Source organism: Vollenhovia emeryi, unplaced genomic scaffold (genome assembly GCF_000949405.1).
Source record: "Vollenhovia emeryi isolate VEMERY1.0 unplaced genomic scaffold, V.emery_V1.0 DF939121.1, whole genome shotgun sequence".
Classification (NCBI taxonomy): Eukaryota; Metazoa; Arthropoda; class Insecta; order Hymenoptera; family Formicidae; genus Vollenhovia; species Vollenhovia emeryi.
In genome coordinates this window covers 4,474,043-4,482,324 of record NW_011967245.1, presented here as the reverse complement: position 1 = coordinate 4,482,324, position 8,282 = coordinate 4,474,043, and the positions used below count along the sequence as shown (strand labels likewise).

The 8,282-nt window shown below is 33.5% G+C and overlaps 1 protein-coding gene across 5 annotated transcripts in view; it reads left to right on the top strand.

Moving 5' to 3' along the window:
* Positions 1-3,129: 3,129 nt before the first annotated feature.
* LOC105570338 overlaps positions 3,130-8,282 on the top strand; it is a 23,150-nt gene continuing 17,997 nt past the window's right edge. For 3 of the 5 annotated variants that reach the window (XM_012027462.1, XM_012027465.1, XM_012027461.1), the window contains exon 1: positions 3,413-3,751. The gene's annotated coding sequence lies outside the window, so the exon portion shown is untranslated. Of the gene's footprint in view, positions 3,181-3,412; positions 3,752-3,812; positions 4,334-8,282 lie in introns of those variants that run through there. The other 2 variants (XM_012027468.1, XM_012027463.1) reach the window with 2 other exon arrangements.

Sequence of the window (8,282 nt, the reverse complement as noted above, 5' to 3'; positions counted from 1 at the left end):
CTTAAGGCGACGTCCCATGGACCGCAATACGCGGAAGAGCGGAATCACCGGGGGTGCGTTCCGTTTCTCGCATGGACCGCATGGACGACAGTGCATCACATGCGCGCATTGGCTCGTTTCGTTTTTCTCATGTTCTTACCACAGCATAGTATAACCACAGTATAACCAGTATGCCCACTCGCTCTTTTGTTTCACGTTTGCGCCGATCCGTACTGCGCATCCGACATGTTTTTATTATGACCAATCACAGGATTTTTGCACGTGTGTTAGTGCAAAGTCGGTGTGACATTGAAATATTTGCAGTGTTGACAAATAACGCGTTAATACTTTTATACGTTGGAGCAAGTAATTACATTAATTACTTTTATTAGAACATTTTTTCATAGGCCATTTCCATTTACAATAAATAATGTACGCTAGTTCGTACGCGCCTTTCCTGGATACGATCCTGAATTATTCTTTCAAACACGTTTTACACGATCCCGTACATAATCAAATTACTCGATCAATTACTACATTTTTATGTCTGAAAACTGATTAAGCAGTTTCATCTTTTGACATAATGCTATTTCACTTTCTTTCTTCGCCACATCGAGATGCTTATTTATTATTACGATTAAGCGGTTGAATGCAATCTATAATATCGAAGATATTAAATGATGAGACGATCCAAAAGTATCGTCTTGCAAAGATGGTGTCATTATAACAGCGTCAACGTTAAAAATGAACTGCGCGCGATAGTCATTGATCGAATGGAATTTCATCGCGACCGACTTGCTGGCCCTGTGATCTGTATACATATATCTTCCACCTAGATGATTTCGAGAGACCGGTTTTGTCCACAGGTATTCGCACTGGATCCGTTTTTTTCCCCCTTAAACAGCCGCTAATATCGAAAGAGGATTGGTGTGCGAGTCGCACAAGGACGCGTTTCCCGCGGGTCTCCCTCTAAGAATTCAATATGAAGACTTACTAAAATTGTATCAAGCTTAAGAATCGATTGTATTTTACGGCAATATATGTAAGACAATAATTCGAAAATTGAATTGAGAAAGCTCGACTAATGGTTGATTTAAAAAGTTAATTTATTACAAGAGGCGAAACTTCTATGCATCTCTTTTAATATCTTACGAACATTTGATACAAATTGTCATAAATAAGTTAATCCTCTCATAAGAAAAATTTCGTTTAACACGAATTTCCTGTTGACTCAACGAGAAGCTATGAAGTCCCCTATCGAATCAGACTCGTTTGGAATGAACCATGGACAGGTCCTCAACTCTCGAACTAGTGATTATCTGAGCATGGGACAAAGGACGGAATTCTTCCTGTGCCCGCGCGTATTTGTTCGGCCGTGCTCTTTAGGTTCGGTCTCTCGGTTTGTCTGTTCTAGAAGACTCGTTGAACCGAAGTTACTAATTTAACCACGCTAATGAGTCGCGCGAAAAAGATCCTCGTTCTTGTCGGTGACCTCTCATTGCGAAACGCTGCGCATTGGAAAAACTGCACGATGATGTTTTTCGACGAAATCCGTCATAGCGACGTATTACTCATTCAATGTAAAAACGTGATGAGGAAACGAAGAGAGAAAAAGAGGAAAATCATTTTATAGCAATTTCCTGAAAGAGAATTGTTTGAACACGACTCATTGAGTTTACATATATGTATAATGCTAGATACGTTTTAAAGGATGAAGAAATGTACATTTGACACAAACGTTCTTTTCCATCTTGAACATTAAATGTTACTTGTAAATAAAAAATAATATTCTAATGATAATTGACTAAATATAAATTGCTAATAATCGTAAGGTGGACATTAAACGATACATTTTGCTATATTTACTATAAAAAGGAGATAATATTGTCTGAAATATCACGTATATTAAAAAGATTAAGTTGATTCTAAATTCAACAGAAACATTGTAGATGAAAACATACGTCTTATACTGCGCATAAATTAACATTATTGACGTCACTATATCATTAGAAAATTAAGATGATTGTAAACAAGTGAAAGATCGAGCAACAGCGGAGCAAAAGATGTTTGGAAAGGGACAAGATAGAATGACGGAGTCCCATTCAAGGTAGACAGGAACCAGTGGGTAGATCCCCTTCTTCTTGACCCTTTTATTACTTTCCATAAGTTCTTTCATCAGACTAGAATCGTCCAGTGACGTGAAAGTAACAACAGTGGTGCTCAGCTTAAAAAAGGATTTTTATTAATGTGTCTATTGGATCAATAAATAATAAATATGTAACATATTTTTAAAAAATATATATATATATTATTCTATATGTGACATATTTAAAAAATATATATATAATTTTTATATAGATTATACAGATCCATATTTTCGGAACACATTGAAGACCATTTAAGTTGTTAAAAACTCCAAACTTTCCCGCGCGAGCAAGTTATTTTATTAAAAATCGACTTAATTCCACTTGTACATGTGCATTTTCGAAGATAATAACAAAAATGAACTATAGATAAATGTTGCATACTTAAAAAGATAATAAATATCAAGAAAATTATAAATACCATTTATATAATTTGGTAAGCTCTTATAACAACTCGGAATGTAAAAGGTATCGTTTGTATTTACTCGAAATGAACAAATATAAAACAGTAGATTAAATTTTTTTACTTAGACTTACAGGTATATAAACGTATTTGAACAATTATCGGCAGTTTTTGCCAATTTTTTTCGTTTTTATAATGTGTTCATTCGAGCAATGCAAACGGATCCAGCTACTCTTGCCGGTCGAATGATCTTGGCCAGAGATCAGATGGTCGTTCTCACCTGCCGGTAGGATTCCCCCGGTTTGAGGCACTCTGACACACCTGGTGTACCGGACTTGGACATTCTCTTGGTGGGGCTCTCTTCAGCCTCGCCTCGGTGCGTTACATACGTGAGCCTTCAGTTGTCACCGCAACGTCGGCGAAGTCGCATTGTGTGTTGCGTTTCCCGTTCGGCCGGCCCTATCGGTTGCGTTGGCGAATGTTCCGATTATTATTAGGAGTAGTGCGGATTCGATTCGGAATATTCGTGCTCGGCCAAAACGTGTCTCAGTGTGAAAATAGTGAAGGAAATGGTCTTGGGGACGAAACTGTGATCTGAAATCTAATTTCGGTCTCATGTGGTACCACTTTTACTCGGGAACGATCGGGACACATGTACGTCGGTGATCTCTATGCGGCGCTAAATTATGAGAAATTTAATTTAACTTTTTTTTAAATTTCTGCTTGCAAATTATGCATTTTGAAATTACTTGTTTCAGAGAAACACATATTTATATGCAAAATACACACACTAAAATAGATATACTTACGTAAATTAATTATATTGTGACAATAATCGGATATTTTCAATTTAAACTTTAAAACAACGCAATTATTTAAAAAAATTTTATTCTATTTTTAGCTCTGAGTCAGGCTCGAACATAATACATTTATTTTGCTTCTTTGATAATTAATATTCATATGTGACACTTATAATCGTAAACGTGATTACGTGTCATACAAAAAATGCGATTGCGACATTGCAATTTTCGTTATTTGGATTGCGTCTGTTTAAAAATGGTCTTGCTATCTCAGGTTTTTCTTCGACAGTATAAATAAATTAGCGAAACTTGGTAAAATGTACAATAAAACAAATAATAGTTGCATACATATTTACAATGTGACAGTGTGACAGCCAAATTATATAGCGCTTATGGGACTGAAAAGTGTAGCATGGGATTCACATGTAAATATCTTTTTAATTTCCATGAAAAATTGTTGGTTATTAATTCGAATTGCGTTTTATCGTTAATATATGTATGTTCAGAGATAAGACATTTAATGTTTCATTGGTAATATGTTTTCTCTTGAACCATCTGTTTTCAAATATCAGAACCTTAACACATGCTAATGAACGATTGGCAAGAGACATATATGCATACTTGTATAGAATTGACTAAAAAAATGTGTTTCTTTAAATTATTTGCAGTATGTTGCAATTGCTTGCATTTTTATGAAATGTATAATTTTAAATAATGGTCTAATATGTTTGTTATTGACGTAGAAAACATAATTTGTCCACATCAATTATTAGTTATTACTATACAGAGTAATTGTTCAGTGTTAAAAGTTTAACTTGTCTTCCTGGTAAATGTTGTACAAAAGAGACATTTCATATAAAATAAACAATTTATAAATAATGTGCGTACATAAATATATGATTCCAATATATGTGATGCACGCGTGGAAAAACAAAATATGCCTCAAGAAACATTTGATCTAGATTTGCGAGTTTCGCGCTGGAATAAAAAAGCTATGTGCTATTTGGGTTAGTAGACATACCGACGTTCTACATATGAATTATAAAATATTGGCTTGTTCGCACGTTAATTATATAAATGGTTAAAATGGACTCGAGACGCACGATTGCTTAATGAATGAATATCGAGCGTGATGGATTGCGACTGCTACTTTCTCGTATTCGTTAATTGCAGTTAGAATTGTTAACAGTTTTATGCGCATTAACGCGAATGCATGCAATGCATGTAGTTTCTCTTCGATTTGAAATTGCTACCAGGATTTGCTGTTTTAATAAGTTCAATACGTACATAGGTACATACCTGCGCAGAATGTTAAATGAAAAAAAATACTTATATATTTTTTAAATATCTAATTCAGTCATATTATTATTTTTAAAAATTGTAAGAAACAGAAAGAGCAAGAAAGACAGAGATGAAGGCGGATATCTGATTTAATTTAATGTCTTGATCGTGAATGTGTAGTCATCCTTCGATTTACGCGAAATATCCGTTCCATTTGGTTTCTTTGAATGTGATCGAAAATCTCCTAAATGGAGTCTGTCAGTATAAAACAATATATGTATATAAGACAAAAGCTCGTGTATGGAAAATATTTATTTCACACGTTACCACGAAAATAATAATAATGAAAGATTAGAAAAAGAAATTTTCATTTTAATTGTTGTCGCTATTAGTATACTGTACTCCCAAGCCGTCAATTTTCTTTTCTTAATTGGTTCGAAGTTACTATCCTCATCAGAAATATAGAAATATTTGGCATTTCAGTTTCAATATCAGTTCTTTTAAAGACATATTTTCTGACCGCATAAAACTAAGACCGTGTATTTGGAGAGATTATTTATTGTATAAAAAAGCATGTATAAGAAGTACCGAAATATAAATCGAGGGACGAATATGTGTGAATTTATAATAGATATTTAATTTTTCTTGAAAAATTAAGAGAAGCATAGGAAATTGCATTATTGATCAATTTAATCGTATTATTTTGATTTTATCTCTCTCTGTCTCTCTCTCTCTCGATATGATAAAATCAATATTTTAAGTGGCTTTCAATCAATTTTATCACAATGGAATGTGCTTCCTAACTGCGTTGTTCACATATAAAACACAAAATCACTTTATTATTCATAATTTATATTAAAACGACATTGTGTTTTACGTAAGTAAAACACTCGAGGCAGATGACTTCAGGGCCTCATATTTTTCGCAATTTATTGGCACACGTGTTGTCCAATTATAAAAATTATAGTCGACGTATGTATATTATATGAACCACTTATTAGATTAAAATTAGATGAATAAGAAGAAAAACAAAGAATATAAGTAAATAAAAATGATATTCATCCTTTTCGATTTACGCAGATTATTCGTTCTACGCGGTTTGTTTTTACGCGATGGAGAATTGCATAAACGGTGCCAGTACAAAAAAGTATAAAGGAATAAGCCTGTAAAATAATTTTTTACTTGTTTCTATTTACTTTTAGTTTTTCCTTTTAAACGGAAGGATTTTTACCACGTAAAAAGAAAAGCTGTGCATAAAAAAAGTATCGCGTTAAAATGAAGGAATGAGTAAAGATTTAGATAAGCGTAAACTGTAATTAAATCCTTATCTTATTGTTAGCATAAAAATTGTACATTGTTTTTCATAAAACTATAATGTAAAAGTACGCTATGAATAACTAAAATTTACGTCAAATACTTATTCACGCGTCCTCGTTTCTCTAAAACGAAAAATACACTTTATTCCATCAAATAAATGTATGTAGGTTTCCATGTGATCATCAATTCATACCAGTAAAAATGACAGTTGCGATTTTAATCTTCTGTTTAGAGATAAAATGATATCACGAGACACGGTAATGTCTCGCATATAAGCATAGCTAGATGCAGATGTCACGAGACGCATATGACAGTTATATCATGTGACTATGACGTTAGAAATCCAATAATTCCATTATACATGTGCATATACATTTTTAGAATATGTTCGTATGCACATATACAAAAGATCGTTCTTCATAAAATAATTATATATAATATGTTATCATCTTCATGACTGACATTTTCACGAGAATTATAGATTACTCTCGCGCGTGTGAAGAAGAGCTCTTTTTGCTACGTCGTTTAGTCTAATCATTTCTTGCATAGTCGTTTTTCTTGTGAGTCTCGCGTCATGGGTAACTGTTGCGTTTGCAGCAATCGTATGCTATCGCTGCCATTACGTCAGTAGCCTATATACCTACTTTACATAAGGATTATGAGACACTGAATTTTTTGGCTTGGAGCGCCGAAAAGTGATTAATTTGTGACTTTACGCCGTAAGAACATAATGGAAGATAAATTTTATGAAATAATAAAAGAATCTTACACTTTATGCTAGTGTATTAAGAGTAAACAGATGTTTACAATATATTACATTATAGCAGCCAAAGATCAAACTGTGAACTATGTGTTCAATATGCAATATTTTGAGAAAATTGTATATATTCGTAAACATTTTACAAATTATATATTTTTATTATATATCTTGTTTTAACTTTTTACTTGTTTGCGTTTTTATCTAGTTTTAAAGTAAAAAAAATGCAACTTTGATATACAATTTTGCAAACTCGCTTTTGCTCGATATTCGTCTCTGATAAACGTTATATTTTGGCACTCGGATTTATGGTACCGAGGTAACACAGAAATAGAATCTTAAGATATTATACGTTCGAAGACGACGTATATAATAAACAATCATCAGTAAATAAATTTCTACACGTACGAATGTATTTATTTTAAAAATAAATTTAACTATAAGTTTGTGTTACGAAATGTATGTTGTCGCGATTTAGTCTCTTTATAGAAATCGAAAAATTAAATCTGCATCACATTTTATTCTTTTTGCGTGAAACTTGTTTTTTTTTTCAATTGTCTAGTCCAGATATTTATATTATCGTTTAAATGTAATTACTATGAAAACTGTCTGTTAGATATGTCATTGTAGTAGTTATACTTTTTGTATCGCACCTTTGCACGCAGCGGACAATAGACAGGTGACATTCAATAGCAGGTGGTTACGTGACCAAGATTTTTTTCTACTTTTTCTCTTATCTGTTCATCGGAGCGCGACGTCGTGGTCGTACTTGTCGAAGCTCTGCGAGCACGGGGTTTTACTTTCACGGCGTAAGATCCCAAGTTAATGCGCCATTGCGCAATATACGCAAGGCAATAAAGCCGCGGAGGTTACTGAGCCCTCGCACGATCGCTATTAATAACCGTGCAAATACTGTCATCATCAGAGTCAGTTTTTCGTATCCTCAATAGAATCCTCACGGCAGCAGTAGATCAATAATAAAAATGCCGACGATAATCGCTGGTAGCCTGAGAGGTTCTTTAGGACCCTGCGCAATAGTGTGACCTATCTACGGCAGACTTAAGTGTGCGTTCGGATTATACAGCTGGAAATAAGTCATTTCTCCATTAAGCCCTCTTAGGCGATACTCACACTAGCCTTTTGTCCTTCAGTCTAGTTCCTTCCTTTCTATTTCTTCATGCATAGCATGAAGCTCCGCTAGATGTTTCGCTTGAAAAATCTTGATAATTCCTGTCAGATTTTACAATCCACAATACGATCAAAAGGTACCAGTGAATCTTCCGAAAGAAATAACAAATGATAAATAAATAATAATCAATTACGTTTACGAGTTTTTGATAATAAATAAAGAAATGTTGATAAAGACTTCTTAGACGTATATTTTTATATACATATTTATTAAAATCTGTAATCTTGAATTGTATCTTTTTTTATATGATTTGACTGTATGCATGAAATAGTGTCGACACACGTACAGACAATATAAATTATTTTTACACCGCAAACTTTGGCTGATTCGACAGGTGCCAAGAGTAATACGTCAAAAACAGACGCGTCGAATTATTCCATTTACCTATTTATACAGGGTGAGTCTTTCCATA